Consider the following 22574-nt stretch of genomic DNA (forward strand, 5'->3'; position numbering starts at 1 on the left):
GAGCCATCACACCTTGCCAAATACCTGTATTTCTAACATTAAAACAGGACATCTTTATCCTACCAGTTTTGTCATATTCACAGCAGTGTAAAGAAATTAAAGACCCAGATGTGGTGACTCACACTTGTAATCCTAGCAGGCAGACGACTGAGGCAAGAGAATTCTGTGAAGACCAGCCCTGCTTCAGAGTAAGACCCATATCTGTCCTCCTCCTCCTCCTCCTCCGTGTGTGTGTGTGTGTGTGTGTGTGTGTGTGTGTATGTGTGTGTGTGTGAGTGTGTATGTGTGTGTGTGTGTGTGTGTGTGTGTAATGTGAAGGTCATAAAACAACTTTCCAGCATCAGTTATCTACTTCCACCATGCGTGCAAGAAGCATCAAATCTGATTCTTAGGCTTCTTGACAAGAGCCTTTACCCACTAAGACATCTCTCAGAGCTGAACAGATGTTTTAATAACACTGTTCCTTTGTTATTTCATTGTGTGAGTAGACCATGATTCCGTACTCAGCATGCTCTCATTTCACTTGCTACCTTCTTACTGTACACTACACAATAATATACAATATACAATCAACCCTAACACACACACACACACACACACACACACACACACATCTTTGAGCATTCCCTATGATTAATTCCTTAAATTGAGATCCATCAAAATTGAACATCTGGATCTACCTACTGGTATTCATCTCATCTTTTATGGGTTTTGATACATATTGCTAGATTCCTCTAGAAGTGTTGCCATGGTGACACTATTAATAGCCTATCTGATAGCATCTATTTCCCATCATCCCTCCTCATTTCACCATTTCTATGTACCTGTCATCCACTTATTCCACATAAAGTATTTGAGTGCTATAGGGTTTTTAAAGACTTCTCTTTCACAGAACTTTGTTAAGAGTAAAAAAGGCAGACAAGGAACTGTGTCCAGTGACAGCTCAAGGGCAGTAGAAGCTCCAGGAGGCTTTGGAAATGCTTCTAGAAACTGTCAGGGTTGATGTACAGACACATAATTCACTACTCTATCTCAGTTTTTGTCTTACTAAGACTCCTCACTTTGTTCTACACACACACACACACACACACACACATGCACACACACACACACACACACACACACACACACGCACGCGCACACACACAGGTTTTTATTCACCCCCTATCCTCTCTCCTTTCCTTAAGTCCCTCACAACATAAAGCCCGATTATTCTCCAACACGCATTTGCACTGGGTCCTGACCCTCTTGTTTCCTTCCCTGTAGGGTAAAGATGAAACAGTTTTACACATTGCACTTCTTTGGGCTGCGGCATCATGCCTGGCTCCAGAAAGGATTCAATGAAGTAATTATCTAATCGCTAGGTGACTCATGAGCCTCTTTTTCTATCTCAACATTTTGTTTATTTCTGAGAGAAAATATTAAATATCCAATTGGTTTTTTAAAGTTGTTTTGTTGACAAGAAAACAGCTTTATTTCATACCAGGGGTTAATCTGGGTTGATTGTGTGGCAACTGAGGAAATAGTTTTGGTTGTTGACAACTGGAGCCATGCTGCTCACCACTGATAATGTTAAGGGTGATGTTGCTAAGTATCCACCGATGAGCAGGGTGGATTTGACAGTGACAAAGCTGAGAAAAAGCCTGCTTGGATTCCGTTCGTAGGCCATTTGGTTATTAATTATCCACAAAGCATACTTTCTCACATGTAAGTTGCATTCTGACATGTTGCCTGTGCGACAATGCCTATTGGAATGAGAAATCCAAGGGGGAATGTGCTTGTTTGATAGGACATCCAGGTGTGTGCAGCTGTGAGCACAGCCCTGATCAGAAAGCCACAGACATCTCCAGTGACAGGCTTATTCTGACGGATTCCCCTGCCTCTGGTCCACATTGCTCTCTCCATCCTCACTTCTGGAGAAATAAGCAATATGGCTTGCTTTTCTGAGAAGGACTTGTAAAAAAAACATATTTTGGAAGCACCAGATAGCAGCATTACATAATACACTGTGTATTCAAATAACACATCTCGAGCTTGAGAAAGCTGAAATAAATGAGTTGGAAAGAGCTAAATATAGATTTTAAAGCATATTTACATGTATAGTTCTTTTGTTTAAATCATAAGTGAAGGATGGAACACCATATCCATCTAGTGAAGGATTCCCGAATGGGAGCATCAGATTTTTTTTCTAGAATCTTCCAGGCATCCCAGTTATTTAAACATACTTTTCTCCCCTTCCTCATTTATGAATAAGAGGGCAAACTAAATGATCAGTAAATCTCTTTCCAATTATAAAGCTGTATGACCCGAAATCGGAGTGTTGAATCGGTTGTTCTTGAAAGACAACAGCCTTGGGTTGCACCTGTAGTTACGTTAGGAGAGTGCTCACCTGGCCTGCGCAAAGCTCCGGGTTCAGTCCTCCGGCACAGCATGAACTACATGTGGGAGCATGCACCTACACTTCCAGCACTCGAAAAGTGGAGATAGGAGGATCAGGAGCTCAAGGTCATTCTTGACTGCATGGGAAATTTGAGACTTAAGCAGAAATAGTAGCAGCCAAGTTTTACTTTCTGGCAAGAGAAAATGTTACCCTGCCATGTCCCCCCTCTTGAAACTTGGGGCCCTCACTGCAGCTTAGGTCCATCTGTCCGGAGCAGTGCCTCACAGTGAGCCCTGACATAAGTGTAGCTTTATGCTCTAGTGGCTGAGGACGGAACGTCATATGACAAAGAGACCCGGAGAAGTTATTTCTTTAGCAGCAGTTCTCTCTATAGCCGAGGTTCTCAACCTGTGGGTCGTGTCCCCTTTAGAGTCAATCAATGTTTTCACAGGGCTCACCTAAGACCATCACAAAAATATCGAGATTTACTTTATGAAATAGATAACATAGGCAAGATTACAGTTATGAAGCAGCAATGAAAATAACTTTATGTTTGGAATTCACATAAAGAACTGTATTAAAAGGCCACAGCTTTAGGAAGGCTGAGAGCCATTGGTTTATAAGGTGCCTACGGAGGGTTGCCACAGGCTTACGAAGAATCTGAAATTTATTTTTAAACCCAGAATGCAAATACAAGTTTTGAAGACTAAAGTAAGGCCCTACTTATAAAACACAATTTTTAGGGATTGACTTTCTTACCAGTAGATGTCAGTGCAGTCCAATAAACTAAGCCTGCTGTCAGTTTAGCTGCCTGCCAGTAAACTTAGCAAAGCTTTACATTAGCAGTGTTAAAGCCCACTGTTCCTGGGTTTTTTGTTTGTTTGGTTTTTCTGTTTGTTTGTTTGGTTTGGTTTGGTTTGGATTTTTTTTTTTTTGCTTAAGAAGGACTTCTTCAGTGAAGTTATAGAGGGACTAAGTTAGGGTGAGTGAGTGAGTTGGCTCATCCAGGAAAAAGGCTTGCCACTAACCCTGCTGACCTGAGTTCAAACCCTGAAACTCACATAGAGGAAGGAAAAGACCAACTACCTAAAGTTGTTCATGGATCCATACATGTTTGCCATGGCAAAATTTAAATAAATAAATAAATAAATAAAGTTACTAAGTTATAATAAATCCTGGCCTAGGTTGATCATATTTAATAAACTCTGGCATACATTAACATGATTGATGCAATACTGAGCTTTTTCAGTTAAATCAAAAGCACGATCAAACACAAAATTCTACTGTGATAAAGCACCATAATAGAACACTGTGGGAAAGATTAAGCTTTGTCACAGGTGGAAGCAATCTTGGCGGGCTTTACCCTTGGGGCACCCCATGAATACCTTGTGACAGACTGTTTGGAGCCTTCCTGGGCTTGGAATTCAGGAAGCCGACCTGGGAACCCCACCGTGGCTATTGTTTTCCTAATTGACACTTGATGGGAGAAGGAGACCGCCCTTTGCATGTGACTGGGGAGGTAGGGAAAAGAGAACAACAAGCTGAGCCCAGAGAAGAGCGTGTAGGAGCAACAACCGGGCCGGACCAGCATGCGGGACAGAGAGACACCTAAGGACCCATCCCGTGGAACGGATACCGGAAGGTTCACTCTTTTGTCCCTTTAATCTTTTTTTTCCTTCTTGTGTATGCTAGCTGGGTAGTATAATAAAGTTTAATTGTTAAGAAACAGAGCCAACAGAACACTCTTTTAAAAATTAACCCATCCCAAACAGTAGGAACAAGAATTCATTTATCTCTGCAAGTATCACTCATGCAGAAATACTTGTTTTTAACAAATAATAAAACATAAAGCATGTGTTATCATTTGATTTTTGGAACACGGCCTTTTGCTTTTAGCCAAAGTCTTTTTTAATATAAACATTCATTCATGAGTAGACAGTTTCATAAATGCATGCAATGTATTTGATAATAGTCATCCCTTTACACTCTCCTCTCTCCTCCCTTTCCCCACCATCTTTGTAACCTTTTTCTTCCTCCTCATTCTTTCATGCCTTGAGGTTTAATTAAACCCTGAATTTAATTAGAATGGCTTGCACCCACTTGGTTCTGGAGTTACCTACTGGATCATGGGAAGCTTGCCAACAGCTACACGACAGAAGAAAATGGCCCCCTTCCCCTAGCAGCCATTAATTACCAGTAGCGGCCCTTCAGCTAGAGGTGGGACCTCATCAACCCTATCCCCAAAGCAGGCAATAGTTTTAAGTTTAACAACAGCAGGAGCATCACCTCTTACACACTGACTCCGAGTCTACCCCTAACCCTATTGCTACAAGCCTGCACTGAAGGTACCTGTACTGCCCACAAGATGAAGGTACAGTTACTGATCTTCATATAGGTAATTTGTTTATAATAAATCCTGTGTAGCAAGCCACACCACTCGCTTCAAGGCATATTCTTTTGTTTGGTTGTTGATTGGTTTGGCATTTTGTTGTTGTTATTGTTTGGTTTGGATGTTTGTTTGTTTTTCAAGACAGAATTTCTTTTATAGTCCTGACTGTCCTGTACTTGCTTTGTAGGCCAGGCTGGCCTCAAACTTACAGAGATCTGCCTGTGTCTGCCTCTTGAGTGCTGGTATTAAAGGCATGTACCATCATGCCAGGATGATGATGATGATGATGATGATGATGATTGTTGTTGTTGCTGCTGCTACTACTACTACTACTACTATATTCTACCAGCATGTATGCCTGCAAGACAGAAGAGGGCACCAGAGCTCATTATATATGGTTATAAGCAACCATGTGGTTGCTGGGAATTGAACTCAGGATCTTTGGAAGAACAGCCAGTGTTCTTAGTCTCTAAGCCATCTCTCCAGCCCCTGTATTCTTCTTTTGATGCAACATCCCATTTCTTTTTAAGTGTTAATTCATTATGACCTTAAGAAAACCTCTTCTTACTTGTTATTCTCGAGTAACATTAGTAATATATTTGTCCAAAGAACTTCTACAACAATGATAAGAAGTATAGAAGAAGTACACTAAAATGGGAATAAAATTAGGTATATGAGGGGTAAATTACTTCTGAAAAGAAAAGGTCAACATTTCCTATAAAGTGAATTATGAAAAAAATAGTGAATCATCCATCCAGGTGTAGCGTACACATCTGAAATTCCAGCATGCAAGAGATAAAGGCAGGAGGATTGGCACAAGGCCAGCTGTGGGAACATAATGAGTTCCAGGCCAGAGTGTCACGCAGTAAGACCTTTGTCTCAAAAATAATAAAGCAAACAAGAGAGCTAAAACAAACAAACAAAAATAAACATGGTTTTGCCATAAGGAATGTGTATAAAATTACTTTTGAAAAACAAAAGACATTGTTTCTTATGAAGTCAAACATGCATTCATTTTATAAGAGTACCCAAGGCCTAAATATTTGCTAAGTAGATATGGAAATATGATTGCACACAAATATGCAAATATTTATCAAAACCTTGTTAATAATCACCAAAAGCAGATGTAAAGTTAGCAAGACAGAGTGGATTGGTCTATCATCCTTTGTCCCTACAGAAGAATCCACATCAACTCTTTTCCAGCTAGAGTGGCCAAGGAAGCACAAAAGTGCTGTGATCCTGTGCACCATGACATGAAAGGCCAGAAGCAACCTCCCTCTGTCCCCACACTGATTAGTCTACGGACATCTTTTTTTTTTTTTTTTTTTTTTTTTTTTACCATGAAAAGACTATTCTGGGATCCCAAGCGATTCTTTGGTCATTTCCTAAATCTTTCCAGGAGAACCTTGAAGCCACAAATACAGTTTGACGAATCACCCAGAATTCACATGCTTTACAGAGTAGGAACCCACACTTGTGTTTCTCTATCCTTGGTACCCTAAGTTTGTATCTTTACAGTGGACCCACTGACCCAGCTCGTCCGTTCTGAGGTCGGACAGTCACAACATGATTTTATTCCTGAGACTCAGAACTGGAGTACCATAATGCCCACTGTTCAGAGCTGAGGCTCGAAGAAAGACTGACACTCTGGCTTCCAGACCTATGTGGTCCTCTGAAGGCACTGTACTTTATTGCTTTTCTCTGTCCCTTTTGATCCTTACTAGACAGTAGATTGCTCAGCAGCAACTTGGCATGCCAGGAGACTTAACAATTTAGGTCCTTCCTCCAGAGTAGATTTGTATCCAGGGGAAGCTGACACACAGTGACTCAATAGGCAATTAGGCAGCAGACCTCTCTTTCACCCTCAAGTACACTCTACTCATCACAGTGGCCATATGGACCTACAACTGGACCATCAGCCCCAAAATGAAGTGCTACACCACCACCCTCATGGGCCTGCAACCAATTGTCCCCTAACTTACGTACACCCTAGCCTGGGTGACCTCCCAACCTTCACCCTCAGGTGAACCTGTTCCACAGTCAGCTCTATAACCTACCCTCAAGCACCTACAACAAGTCTAATGTCCATCTCGGTGACATCCACCCACCCACCCTTCCCCTCAAAGCCTAGGTCACTGACACCAGCAGTCATGAGTATAAGAGCGGAGAGAATTGCAGGATCTCCAAGTCTACCCAGCATTATAGCTAACACGCCATAGCTGGTCCTCTCACACCCATCCACAGAGATAAGACTTTAAGGAAAAATGATAACAACAAAAAACCAGTAACATTGGGCAATGCAATGCTTATACAAGATGCACACATGTCAATGTCGGGGACAAAAAGGACCATGGAAAGCAAGGAAGCACAACAACCTGAAGGAATGCTGGCTCTGACCAACACTTTGTAAGGAAGAACTGGGGATGGGGGACAAGGTAATAATCTCAAGAAATAAAAGAAAATTTAAAAAGAAATTGACAGGGAGAGTAGGAATGTTCTTGAACCAAGTGGAAATGGAAGCACATCATGCCAAAAGCTATCGCGTATAGCTTGAGCCGCACTAAGAGGGAAGTGTGTGATAATAACTGCCTCTTCTAAGGCTGGGGATGTATCTCACTTGGCTTGCCTAGCACACACAGGGCCCTGGGTTCAATCTCCAGAACCACATGAACAAGGCAGGACCACATAACCTGGGCAGGCTGGTGCAGCGCCCAGAAGGTGGGGAAAGAGGGTCAGAAGTTCAAGATCACCTGAATGAAAAGTAAAAAGATTTCAAGTGAGCAACCTATCAATATGACTAAAGCAATAAGAAAATCAAGGCCAAATTTTCAAAGAAGCAAATGAATAAGATCACAGCAAATAGATGAAACTAAGGCTAAAAAATGAATAGCAATGAAACCAAGACATTGGGCTTCAGCTGGACATGGCAGCACAGTGCCTTCAGTGACTCTATGAGTCAGCCTGGTCTATACAGAGCCTTTCAGACCAACTTGGGCGACATAGTGAGACCCTTTCCTTAAAAAAAAAAAACCAACAAAAGATTAAATGGACACACCTTTATAGACTAAGAATGAGACTGAAAGGGAGTTCATATGTGTGTGTGTGTGTGTGTGTGTGTGTGTGTGTGTGTGTGTGTGTGTGTCTGCTTGATATATTTATATATATACATATATTTCAAACAATACAGTTAGCAAATACAAAGACTGTCAGGTGGGATTTTATAGAACTAAAATGCTTTTGTACAACAAAGAAAGCAATCCCTTTCTATATTTTTACCATGGTGTGAAGGACAGCATACAGGATGAGATAGAATGTCTCCAAACTATTCGCTAGATAGAATATTAGTATTCAGATGGTGCAAGGAACTCAACAACAAAAGGCCAATCAATCCCTTATTTAGAAGAGAAAATGATGTGATAGGCATTTTGCAAAAGAAGATACCCAGTGACTAGTCAACGTATGGAAAAATTCTAAGCATCACTAAGAGGTCAAAGCTACAATGAAATATCCTTCTCAGCCCAGTTAAAATTATTAAATAGTGAATGGATTGTTATAATAGCACATGCATGTACGTGTACACACACACACACACACACACACACACACACACACACACACACACACCAAAACAAAACAAGACAAATATTAGTAAGGAGGAAACAAGAGTACTTTACTCTTAGTACTTATGTGGGAATGTAACTAATATGGCCTTTGTGGGGCACAGTATAGTTTCCCTTTAAAAAGCTAGAAATTGAGCTACTACAGGGCTCTGTGGTGGATAACTAAAGGAAATTAAACCAGTGTGTTGAAGAGGCATCTGCCCTCCCATGGTTACTGCAATACTATTCTGCCAAGAATAGCAAAGATATGGAATGAAGCTGAATGGATAAAGTAAAAGTGATGTTATTCATGTTGGAATTTAGACACGAATAGAATGGAATCTGTAATTTTCAGCAACACAAATGTACCTGGAGAACATTTTGTTGAGTAAATATGTCAGGCACAGAATGCCAGATACCACATGCTTTCACTTGCACATATGTGTGCTAAAAGTTAACTTCATGTAGAATAGGACAGTGGCTTCTGAAGACAGAAGGTTCAGGAAAGAAAGAATAAAGAGAGGCTTTAACTAGTACAGGGGTTCTGCTGGGTAGGCCGAATAATGTCTAGTGTCCAGTGGGATAACTACGCTGCAAAACAGCTGATTGAATATTTCAAAAGAGCTAGCAGAGAGAGCCTTGAGTGCTTTCGGTACAAAGCGATGGTTAAAGCCAGAAATAATGGATAGGCCAATTGTCATGCTTTGATCATTACACTTTAAGTGTATCAAAATGCTGCAGTCTGCTTCATAAATATGTACAATTACATGTCAAGTTTAAAGGTATACACACATAAACAGAGAGAGAGGGGAGAAGGGAGAGAGCGGGGTATAGGACACTGAAAATAGCCCAAACTTCTATTATCTATTAAAGGATAAACACATTGTGATTTACTCACTTTTTAAAGGCCACTTAGAATAACAAAGAGTAAACTACTGATATTTGCAACAGCAAGACTGAATCTGCAAAGCATTGAAGAAGGCAGATGCAAAGACTCAATGCCATGATTCCATGCACATGACATTTTAGGAAACATAACACTACTGGAACAGAAAGCAAATCAGCACTCGCCTGGTCCAGAAGATGGAAGTAACAACAAAAGTGTACATGAAAATTATGGCAGATAATAAGACTATTCCGTTTCTTAGAAGACTATTATTTTTTTAAAAAATAGTCTCAAGTTCTTTTTATTTTTAATATTATTATTATATTTACCTTTTGTTTTTTCAAGACAGGGTTTCTCTGTGTAGCCTTGGCTGTCTCGGACTTCCTTTGTAGACCAGGCTGGCCTCGAACTCACAGAAATCCACCTGCTTCTCTGCCTCCCTAGTGCTGGGATTAAAGGAGCCACCATGCCCAACTCCAGAGGATTATTCTTAGTCCTGACTGTGATGGTGGTTATGTAACTATACATACTGATCAAACACTTAGAATTGTGCATTTGCAATTGGTGGATTTTACTCTATCTAGGATTCATAAACTTTACTTCAATAAGCTGGATAAATCCCACACTCAGCCAGCAGATGGCATGCATTCATTTATGAAAAACCAATAACTCACAGTAAAAATGCTTTTAAACTGAATGTTAGCCTAATAGGTGTATTTTGCCAGCAACATCATACTCTAGATGAATGGTTGGAAGAATGAAAATATCTTAAATATTCCACCTGTTCCTTGCTCTCACCAAGTATGCTAAATCCATCGAGATAAAGAACAAAATGTGGTTCACTCTGTTTAATGCTTCAACGATTATTAGAAAATTCAGGACCCGCTTTAGAAATACTGCTTACTCAACCTTGGCAAACTCAGACATTTAATGCAATTTTCTTTTTGCTTCAATGTCACCTTCCAATGAAACTCTGGGAGATCACATGCTGTAGAGCTTCACCCTGAGCAAGGTAACTTGTGTGTTGTCTGGTAACTTCCATACAAGTCTCATTTTTCTGATGATAGCCCTCAAATCATAACGTGCTGCTAGTTGTCAGTGCTAAAGACATGTAGTGATGTCCCCTCTGCTCGATGTTTGTTTGTGGTGGAAAAGAGAATCAACAGTACTTGAACCAATCTTACATCTTAAGACCAGGTGAGAAGTAAAGGGTTCAAAGAGTGGTTAGAACAATTGAAAAATAGTTGCGTGGGTGATATTGAAAGAAATGTGTGGCAACTTCAGAGTAATATAAAATATATTTATAGTTTTAAATTTGTCATTTGAGGGGCTTGCATATATCATGACAAACATGTCCAAGTCAGAGAACAATTTGGGAAAATGGGTTCTATCCTTCAACCTTTTAGGTCCCGAGGATCTATTCATCAGGGGCTGGCAAGTTCCTTCACTTTCTCAGACATCTCTCTGAGCCCAACGTGTATTTTTTATATCATAGATGCTGCTGGCTTCTGTAGTTTTCTCCTACATTGACAACTGGCAGAAACACAACGTCTAGATTAATGAAATTAAAGTTGTAGTTTTCTCTTGAAATACAGCTTTAAATTTGATTTATGTACCATTTGAGGAGGTCTATGGATGCAAAATCATGAACTATGAAATGAAAAGAAGATGGGATGGTGGGGAAGAAGAACTATGAAGGATGGAAGCAGAAGAAATTTCCTTCTACAGTAGAGACCTCCCCCTCTCCTCCTCCTCCTCCTCCTCCTCCTCCTCCTCCTCCTCCTCCTCCTCTTCTTCTTCTTCTTCTTCTTCTTCTTCTTCTTCTTCTTCTTCTTCTTCTTCTTCTTCTTTTTTGGAAAGTTCACAGTGTTATCTTCATTCTCTCTAGAAAGCTGTCAGTGTCAAGAATCTAAAAGTTGTGCTTTACTTTCCCCTTAGCCCCAAACACTAAATTGTCAGTTTTTCAAGCTCAGTTATTCATGAGATCTCCATACTTACCCTCTTTTCCCAACTCTACAATTACTACCTTAGACTTTTAATGGCTGCCAATCACTCATTGCTTAGGTGTGAGGTGGCATTTCTAATATGTTGTCTTATTTTATCCTTCATCATCCGAGAGTAAGAATAATTATGTCTATCACACAAATAAAGAAACCAATGCTAGTTTAAGGTCTTAAGGTTTTTAAATGATGGAGCCAGGACCAGAGTGACATTCTATTGACTTCTCAAAGCTATATATTTTTTTCTCCAAGTTTCTACTATTCTTGACCTCAACTTTATGCATCTTGTTACCACACAAGTTCTTTCTCCCTAGAAACAAATCTTATCACTGTATTTGGTTACTTATGGCCTTTCAGGGTTCTTGCACACCTTAAGAAGATTAGGCTGACTACTGTGTGGGGTGTAGATTATAGAAGGGTAAAAATGGAGCAAAAAGACTAATCAGATGATGGGCAATAATCATGCACACCTGGAATCACTTGGTGCCTTCTAACTCCACAGAAAGCATTTGATGATGTTGGAGAGACTTTGGGTTCTACAGCTGGTGCAATGCGAATGCTACTGGCATCTTGGACTCTAAAGAGAAACATTAATGGTTTGATAGTGACAGACTGGAAGCTGTGAGAAGCAGTTCTTTCAGGTGGCGGATAGATAATATGGGACTCGTTGACAGGTGGACTGTGGACCCCTACATTTTTAAAAGGTAGGTCTTGCTATGTAGCCCAGGCTGATCTGACCTTACATTGACTATATGACTCAGGCTGGCTTTGAACTTGTGATGATCATGTCATGAACTGCAATTAGCAGCATGCTCTACCATATGACTCTTCTGGTTTTGGCCTGAGCAATGGGCTAGACACTGGTATGATGACTGAAAGGAAAAATAAGCAGCCATCATCAGAAGGTATGATTTTATTTTCATTGGAAAACAAAATCGATGGAACTATCCAGTATGGTCTAGCGGCCTCACATAAGGAAGAGTCAGGGTCAAAGTTATACAGGAGCAAGTCATGAAAGCCTCACAACTTTACTTTATAAATAAAGATTTTGTTTGCCCTTAAATTTTGAAATAGAATGTTTAAATGTAAGTGGAGCCGTGTTTTTCTAGAAACCTGAAATACACTTTTGAGAATGTAGTTCATTTTGTCACATGGAAAGCCCTGCTCCTAAGCTTCATATTCTGCCAGTAGTCTTGTGCTCAGATGGTAAAGCCTGAACATGTATGCATTTTACAGTTCTGTCTCCTCTCTGTCTTCATCAACCAGATTCAGTATAATGGTTGATGTTTCAGATAATATGTCATCTATCCCCTAAAGTCTTCTTTGTCTCCTTAAGGTTGAGCTATATGCTCCCTGACTACCATGTATTTACTTCTAAAGCAGTGTTTACTTCCCTGCAACCTGCATCTCTTACTATCTGCAAAGCCATGTAGACTGGGTCAGGATGTGCACTGTTATATCTTCAAGGGCTAATTAAAAACTCTAAGCTGCCGCTTGCGTGGGAAAATGGACAGGATTGGTATTCTTACGAGCTCTCCCCCTTACCCATGATGCGCGAGGGGAAGAGACTAGAAAAATTGCTATGGAGGTCTCTCAGTCCTAAGCCCCAAGTAAGGCTTCTATATATAGCACCTCTACAGAGTCGAGCGACTGCTACAGTATTTCCAGAAGAGGGAATATACTCAGCTTTTTTCCATTTATGGGTAGTTCACATTTTTAGAAAGTGCTTTAAAATCTGCCTCTTTGGTTCTATCTGTCCCGTGGACTTTTATAGATTTCATTTCTGTAGTATTACTCTTCCCATTTTTAAAAGTCATAGAATCGAAATGTATTTAACACATCGTTAGGATGGCTTGTCTCACTTAGACACTACCACCAATAGGATGAAAACCTTTTCCCTGGCCCCACCCAGTGAAATACACAGGTCTTCTTTTTTAATTCAGGCATGGATAGAGTATGAAACAGAGAGGGACAAGAACAATGGTGAGTTTGCTGACAACTTCCAGGGAGAGAAATCGTCTTGATGTTCTTATCCTACATCCTACCAAGAGTTATTATTATTATTTGGGTACTTAATGACATGTAGCATATGACATGCTATGGGGAATCACTTATGGCTGGAATAGTTTACATTTAAATATGTTCATCAGAATTTCTTTGTGTAACTTTGCAAAATTATCTTACTGCTGTTGCCCAGTTTCATTGTCGTGTCAACTCTACATGAGAGAGATCAAATTATTCTATCTAGTTCTAGCTCACGGCCTCTGTGCTGTCACTGGCAACATGCTCTCCCAGGCACTGTAGAGCATGGAGTTCATTTCTCCTGTCCATCCCTTCATGTCGCTATCCAGCTGTGGGCATTTTCTTCTCTGTCGTGTTCCTCATCCTTGCCTCTTTAGCAATAGTGAGAGGAGGCCCTAATCACTTTGTGATACAGTTTCTGCTCTTCTTCATCACTCCAGCTTCCTACATTCCCCCTAGAAGGGTACCACAGGCACAGCCATTTTCTTTCAGTTCCACTGACATCAACTTGTAGTCCAGTGGTTCTCAACCTGTTGGCAACAACCCCTTTAAGATTGAACATCCCTTTCACAGAGGTCACATATCAGATATCCTGCATATCAGATATTTACAATACAATTCATAACAGTAACAAAAGTAACAGTTATGAAGTAGCAAATGAAAATAATTTTATGGTCGGCAATCACCACAAGCAAGGAACTGTATTAAAGGGTTGTAGCATTAGGAAGGTTGAGAACCTCTGCTGTAACCAAATTAAAAACCTATAATATGGGGATATCTTAAAATATGCATGAAATGTCTTCCTCGCCTCTAGCTCAAGTCATTCAACCTCCTAACTCACCTCTCAACTTTCAAATTGTTCAACTTTAATTTTGGTTCTTGACTCTCCCACAAAACTGCTAGTCCAGCCTCCCTCGGTGCACCCCTAGTCACCCACTGTGTTGACACCGATCTGTCCTTCTCTTTGCCAAATCTAATGATCACAATAAGTCCTTTTCCTGCACAGCTCTCCCCAAATCATTATGGGTCTTATTCATCTCCTTTTAAGACTTTTATTGTGAATTGTAAAACAAACAAAGTGGATAAAACTAATGTATCCGATTGGTCCACTGGTTATAAAAAGAACACCCACCCATCCATCCTTCAGAAATAGGAAATGGATTTCCAGAATTCTAGGAGCAAGTCCTGGACTTCTTGTATTCTTCTCCAATCAATTGTATGGTATTAACAGTTTGTACATTACAATTTAGCACTTAAAGCAATTAAGTACCATCTTGTTTTGCCTTTTGCTTTAACTATGTTGATTTTAATCTTTGCCCTTAGTGGAAAGCTCTGTAAAGGCCAAGTATTCAGGTTCTTGTGTAGAAACCCCACTGTCTTAAGCAATGCTAAGCATTATGAGTCAATAAACACTTTTCTGTTGATTATAGACTAGAGAAATCCAACACAAGGGACAGCAATGCATATACCCACATCTAAGAGAGAACATTATTATATCTTTCAAAAATACCACAACTCAGAAAAGGCCAGGCTTCTACTTTCTTGGGTCGATTTCCCATCTACTGTATTCATACAGACTTTCAGTTTTATTTCCTTTTAAATGGCATGCAGCTTTCTGGGAAAGTTCTCAGGGAATTTCCAGTCTTGCAAAGCATAATACACAGGAATGTCTTGCAAATGAATAGAAGTCCATGGCAACATGGCAGAAGCACAGAAGACTGGCTCCTTTCTGCAGCTTGCAGAGCTCCCACACTTGCAAAGCAGCCGTCACTCCTCCACTGCACCGGCTTTCTCACTTACAAAACTTCATATTGTATGCAGTGTCTTTCAGATTAAATGCATTAGCAAATGTAAGTTAGCATCCCGCATCTTAGATGTTTTCTCACACAGGCCTTTAGGTTCCTATCCTACAACACAGAACTTATATGACATCCCTATAAAATATGCATTGTAAGAAACAGTTTTTAAAAAATAGAAAAATCCACATTTAAAAGATGTAATCTCTCGGGCTCTTGGTGTAAGGAAAACATTTAATTGAAAGAAATGGTGCATCATGTAGGGAGCTTATCTAATATTTATAGAGCCCCGAGTTTGAGTCCTCAGAACTACATAAAATGAGTGATGGTACAGACTCGTAATCCTAGCACAGGGGAGGCAAAGGCAGGAAGATCAGAAGTTCAAGGTCACCCTCAGTAACATAGACTGAATGAAACCCTATCTTAAATAAATTTAAAAGGGGAGAGGGTTATGAGGCTGAGTCAGACTTTAAATTGAAGTCCAGTCTAAGCTACATAGAAAATCTGAGGTGGCTCTGAGCTACACAGACAGAGTTGGTTTGAAAAAAAAAGATGCATATAATATGTTAATAATGACATCACAGGATGGTATAGATACTACTACTTGGTCACACACCTGCATCTCTGAACTCTTGTTGTCTTAAACAAGTATTCTGTACCTAAGGCAAGTTGAGAGTTAGCAGTATACAAAAGAAAACCTCCACTTTTGTCTTATCCTTGTGCTTATGCGATGGGCAAAATTCATTGCTTTGAGAAGTCATTTCCAGCTTAGGTACAGTATAGTCACACAGTAGGATAAGCAGGAGGAAGTTTCATATTACTAAAATGGATTAACTTATTACACCTTAGTTTTATTTAACAACAAGTAAATGGCTACATTAGGAAGAATAGTAATCTGCCTCCAAAGCATCTGACCTTCATGTTCAGATAGGCAACTAAGCCAAATGTCTAAGCTTCACATATGAAGAGAAAATGAAGTTGAAGGTTTCCCTCCCATTTGTCCAAGCAACAGAGATGTGTTGCATCCCTGCCATGGGTTAAGGCCAATGACCAATTCAGATACAGGTGTGAATGAAACAGACAAGAATCCTTATTTGGAGATTCTGCTTAAAATGTAGAAATGCTAGCAGCAATTCATACTGTGTGATACCAATTTTCTGAATTTCAAAACAAAAATATATTCTGTGGATTCTGAAATCATGTAAGCACAGGCTTCAAGTAATGCAAAGCTCAAGTTCACAGTTGACTATAGCAAGAGATGGAACAAAGGGACCAAGGAAGAAAAAACTTAGTGGTGTGATAGTTAATTCTTTTTTTTTAATTTTTATTAATTTATTCTTGTTACGTCTCAATGGTTATCCCATCCCTTGTATCCTCCCATTCTTCCCTCTCTCCCATTTTCCCCTTATTTCCCTCCCCTATGACTGTGCCTGAGGGGGATTTCCTCCCCCTGTATATGCTCACAGGGTATCAAGTCTCTTTTTGGTAGCCTGCTGTCCTTCCTCTGAGTGCCACCAGGTCTCCCCCTCCAGGGGACATGGTCAAATATGAGGCACCAGAGTTCATGTGAAAGTCATACCCCACTCTCCACTCAACTGTGGAGAATGTCCTGTCCATTGGCTAGATCTGGGTAGGGGCTTAAAGTTTACGGCCTGTATTGTCCTTGGCTGGTGCCATAGTTTATTGTCAACATGATGCAATCTAGAATCCTCTGGGAAGCTCGTCTCTGTGAGGAGCTAACTGATCAGCTGGGCCTGTCCCCATTGACGTGGGAGAACCCAGCCCACCATGGTCAGCACATTTCCTTGGACAAGGAATCCAGGACTGTAGAAGAAAAGAGGATGCTAAGCGCACTTGACTATGGACATGATGTAAACGGCTATCCTGCACTCCTGCCGCTGGTATTTTTTCCCAGTGGCGGTCTGTAGAGCAGAACTATGAAGTCTTTCTTCCTTGAGATTCCAACAGGGCTAAGCCAAGAAGCTTTTTGAAACTAAATTGTGCAAGGAAGTGAGCTATTTATGTTCCATCAAAGAGCCTTGGCTGCTTTTCTCCCGGGACGGAAGGACGGACATCCCTTGCATGTGAATAAGTCAATGGAAGAACTAGTCTCTCCTTGTTGTAGAGACTGAGCTAACGCAGTGTTAAATGATAAGTATCTTTGATGAGACAGAATGGTATTGAGGAAAACCCTGAATATTAAATAAGATTTAGAGGCAAATATCTAACTGCACAGCAAAGTTTTCTCAGAAAGCAAAAAGGATGAGGCGGGCTGGGTAATGTAGTCTTCTGCATTCTTGTGGAAATTAGATTCTAATAATAAAACATGAACTAAAATATCTTAAAAGGAAACACCATTGAGCCCCAGGTTAACTTGCTCTAATTTTTTAAAAGATGTAAGAGAGTGTTGGACTAATCATAAATGAATTAAAAACAAACAAACCCTTCAATGTTCTAAAATACAAAAGGTATAATATTTGAAGTAAAAAAAAAAATCACATTTGGTATGTTTAAGAGTAGCGTGACCGCTAGAAAAAGGGAGTGATGAACTTAGGAGCAAGTCAATAAAAACTGTCTGGATTAAAACACGTCACTGAGATGGCTCAGGAGGTCCAGGCACTTGCTGCCAAGTCTAATAGCCTGAGGTTAATTCTGGTCCCAGACAGTGAAGGGAAAGAGCTGGCTCCCACTGGTTCTCCTCTTACCTTCACATGAATACGATGCCATGCACATGGCCTTCATAAATAAATAAATACATTTAAAAAATTAAACCAAGACATAAAAATCATTTTAAAAATAAAGAACAAAGAACTATAGGATAGTATTAACTATAATATAATCTATTAAATAAGTATAAATAAGAATAACATAACATTATAAACAATTGGATTCTCTAAAAGGGAAAAGGTAAGGGAGAGATCAAGGGGCACAGAACAATTTTGAGGAAATAGGGATCTAAAATTTTCCAAATATGATAAGCTAAAATATTATTCATTCTGACTGATAAACATATAGGTATTTTAAGACAAAATATATTTATTTGTGTCACAGGATTTCAATACTAAAAATCAATAACACTGTGTTAGTCTTAGATTGCTGTGATGCAATTCTGAGAAGAACAATGTAAAGAAAACTTACTTTTTCTCACAGTGTTAGAGGTTTGAGTTTGTGGTTGCTTGGCTCCTTTGTTTCTGAGGTGATCTGTGGTGAGGCCAAACAGCACGGCTGAAGGGCACAATGAAGAAACACACCCATGGGAAGCCAGGAAGGTTGGGAAGAAGACAGGGACAAGATTCAGTCCCAAGTACCCAATTCTCTTCCATGAGGTCAATCTTCACTTTAACGGTCAACTTTTCACAATCTAGAGTCATCTGAGCAAAGAGGATTGCCCAGATCAGACTGGCCTGGGGGAGGGGAGGGATTGTCCTAATTGATTCAATAGGTCCAGCCCACTGTGGGTGGCACCATCCCCTAGGCAGGTAGTTCTGGACTGCATAAAAAGTGTAGCTAAGCATAAGTGAGCCAGCCGGCAGCCCTCCTCCGAGGTTTCTGGTTCAAGCTCTTGCATCAGTTCCTCCACTGACTTTCCTCAGTGATAAACTGACCTGGAAGCATAAGCCACATTAGCCCTTTCTTTCTTTTCTCTGTGTTGTTTTGTTTGTACTGTAGACTGTTTTATCACAAAGTAAAAGAAAGAAAAGAAAGAAAGGATGAGGTAAGCAAGCAAGCGAGAAAGGAGGACAGGCAGGTAGAATAGAATGAAGCCTCACTTCCCAAACTGCATCACTTCCTTGTACCTCATCAAATTATGATGCCATCAGTTAACAATTAACTCGCAGATGAACCGAATCTCCATGATGCACTCAGATCCCTGCAAATCCCTGCACATGAGGAAAGAGGGTAAGTCTTCAACACATTGGCTCTTGAGGAGTTGTTTCAAATGTAAAACACACACAATAAACATCTGAGAGAAAGCGCTTTAGCAGTAGGTTGCTTCTGCCTAGATCTCTACACTCATTAGAGAAACAGTGGTAGCAAGAGGACTGTGGTCTTTGAAACACAAAGCAAGCCCTGCTACACACAACCCCAACTGATGACGAGCTCCAGACCTTCCAGAACCATGAGAAAGAATGGTTTCTGGCTTAAGCCAACTAATCTTTCATATGTTATTGCTGCATTCCAAATGGACTAAAGTGACATGTTTGGGTAAATGATGCAATATCTCTGGCTAGCATTTTATATGTATGCTAAGATGCTTTAGTTAGGGCTGGGAGTGTATTTCAGTGGTAGAACATTTCCATAGAATGGGCAAAGCCCAGTTCCCAGCACAGCACAAGACAGAAAGGAAAGGTAACTAGGTTAAATAAGCTTTCTTTCAGTTCAAATATTCTATTATTTATTTAGACTTTCATTTGCAATAAAATTTGTAATCAGTAAACTAGCTTAGAAAAAATTTAAAAGTCAAATGATTATTGTTGGTATTAATAGCTTGATTTAATGAGTTTGTAAGTGGGACTGTTTATATGAATGCAGGAAAAAGTAACACCCAAAGGTTTATTATACTAGGGCCTGTTTTTGTCTACAAAAGCAGCAGAAAATTCCCTTTAGTATTTTCTGAAGGAAATGAGACAATTCATGTCAATGGCAATATCAACTAAGTGAAAGTCTGGCACACGTGTTCTGCTTGAAGAGTGCTTTAAAGAAAGATCAAAACCCTTAAAAAGTTCCTGTAGCATCAAACACTCTCGATTTCCTTGGGAAATCACCATGGTTCATCAAATTTGCCAAATTTAAAGATTTATATTTGATGAAAACCAGAAGAAAATTCACCAACAATGTGTTTTAAAACTGATCTTAAAACAATAGTGGGTTGGACCAATAATGAATTGGACCAGATGTGAGAAACTCAGCCCATTTCTCTGACTTGATTCCTATCAGATATAAAAGTCAATCCACCTCAGTATCCAGGACATGGTGCTGCATGAGGTCATGGAAAACCAAAACCAGTCAAACTTTCTGCCAGTAAGGATTCAAAAGCATACCATACTGAATAGGTGCAAAGACAGAAAGGAATGTTCATTAAAATAAGTCAAATTAATTATTTCTGAGACAAGGTTTGCAATGTACCCCTAGCTGGCATGGCACTTGTTCCCCAGACCAAGCTGAACTGGAACCAACAGAGATTCACCTGCCTCTGCCTCCCAGCTCTTGGGATTGAAGGTGTGCACTACCACCTATAGAAGAAAGGAAATTTTCAATCAGGGGAATCTACCATATAAGTTGCTGGTGATAACTTTCAATAGCAACAACACCATGTATGATACTTCTACATGGCAGCAGTCCACCTGGTTTTACATACATGCACGAGTGGACAGCTCAGCATGAGTTTAAGAAAAATCCACTCATTTAGTTCAGGCATGTTGACCAGAGCCATTAAGGTGCTGAAAAGATGGTCCTAGCAGAGAGCTTACCCAAGGGAAGAGTCAGACATCACTCATTCAAACACTAAAGCCTTAGTTATCAGAAGAGAGGGGACACTAAGGTTTTTCAGCCCCAAGTCACTTAGACTTGTTTCTTCAGACCCTACTTGGGTCAGAGAGAAGCAGGAGTGATTTCCACTAAAACTCAGTAGCATATACCTAACAGCAACATGAATCTGAAAGACCTATAATTCATGTCACACAAATGGACACATACCCCTTTAAAACACACACACACACACACACACACACACACACACACACACACACACTACAATGTATAGCTTTGGTTTTTTGAGGGAGAGAGATGAAAGTGGAAGAAGCCAGCAGGTGACTACAGCCCCTTCCTGAGGGCTCGTGGATGTGCATAGTAGCTAGATATATTATCAGCACATTTAGAGATCCTCTATTACTTTGAGAACATCTCCAGGTAAGGAGGTAGCTGTATTAGTCAGGAGACACTGGGTCATCGTAACAAACATGATGCTTCTACTTATACCACAATGATCTGAAGTCTCAGGACTTCAACAAACTGTGACTACACATTGTGGGAATTCTTAGGAACCATCACTGTCCCTATCCCCAAAAAGCATGGATGCTAAAAGCAGTAGGCCAACATCTCACCATATTCATTCTTGCATAATAATACTAAGTGACCATTGAAAATAAACTAGTCACATCATAAGCTTGGCGCTTTTATTTAATCTCTGCAATGGTCAGAGTAAACAGATTCAAAGTCATTAAGAAATTTGCCAGAAAGTCTACTGGACTCCAGAGCCAGCCACTATCCTAGTCCCGGAAGGTATGTGTTGTCACCTGTAGGGCCATCCTCTAAGTTCTTGCTCCCCACATGGTGGCACTGTTTTCAAAAGGCTGTCCAATCTAGAATGTTGAGCTGACTGGTGCAAATAGGTCACTAGGGGTGGGTCTTTGAAGGTTCTATGTAGCTCAGCCCCGGGCCTCCTGCTACACCTTCTGCTTCCTGGGCCTCCATAATGTGAGGGGCTATTGTCACATGTTCTTGCCATGAATTCTACCATGAACCCTCTGAAAGTGTAAGCAAGAATAAACCCTTCTTTGTCAAGTATTTTCGTCACAGCAATGCAAAAATAACCAATACATTCTCTCCTTTTAAATTACCTCTTTACTGATTTCCTATTCTTTCCATAATTATCTCTTTCTCTCTCTCTTTTTTTTTTTTTACCCACAACTCAGTGAGTTGAGATTGATATTATTCCCTAGTGGGCTCAGAGAAGGTTAGTAACTTCATCAAAGTTACAAAGCTTGCAGGAAGCAGGTATATGGTTTGAGCTGAAAACTGCCTTCAACTGGATGGCTACTTCCATTCACTAAAACAACTACATTTAGGGTTAGGGATGTATCTTTGTGGTGTAAAATTTCTCAATAGGAAGTAGGGTCAGCTCACCTGTTCTCCTGCTCTCAGGGCTGGGCTCACTTGCACCCATGCCTCCCGTGCCAGCTCCACTGTGTTGCCCAGTGAAGGTTCAGGGCCCACTCTCCCAACGTCTGCAGCCACTGAGAAACTGGGACATCTTCCCTGCTCTCACATCCTTGGGCTGGCTCACCTGTGCTCCCTCCACCAGGGCCAGATCTACTGTGCTGCCCAGGAAAGGTGCACAGCTCACTCTCCTGAGAGCTACAACCCATAAGAGGCAGGGCCAACTAACCTACTCTCATGGCCCACCTCAAAAATCTATGTCATTTGTGAACTGTTGGGGTGCATAAAAGGACCAGTCCTGCTGACCCAAAGCTGGAAGATCTCCATGACACAGGGCAAGAACAGGATAACAGGAAGGAGTCCCAGCAAGGTCCCCCTGTTGATAGTATCAGAGAAGCCAGAGACCATGACCGTGCAACAATGACTTGTTGCAATGCACATTTGCAAGTGAAGATGTGTGGACAGAGGGTGGTACTATGGAACCCACTGTGACACATTACAGCTTCCACAACTAGATGTTTTCTATGCTTTGTTTTGTTTCATTTATTTTTTATTTTGATTTT

Source organism: Acomys minous (genome assembly GCF_964271855.1).
Source record: "Acomys minous genome assembly, chromosome: 14".
NCBI classification, from domain to species: Eukaryota; Metazoa; Chordata; class Mammalia; order Rodentia; family Muridae; genus Acomys; species Acomys minous.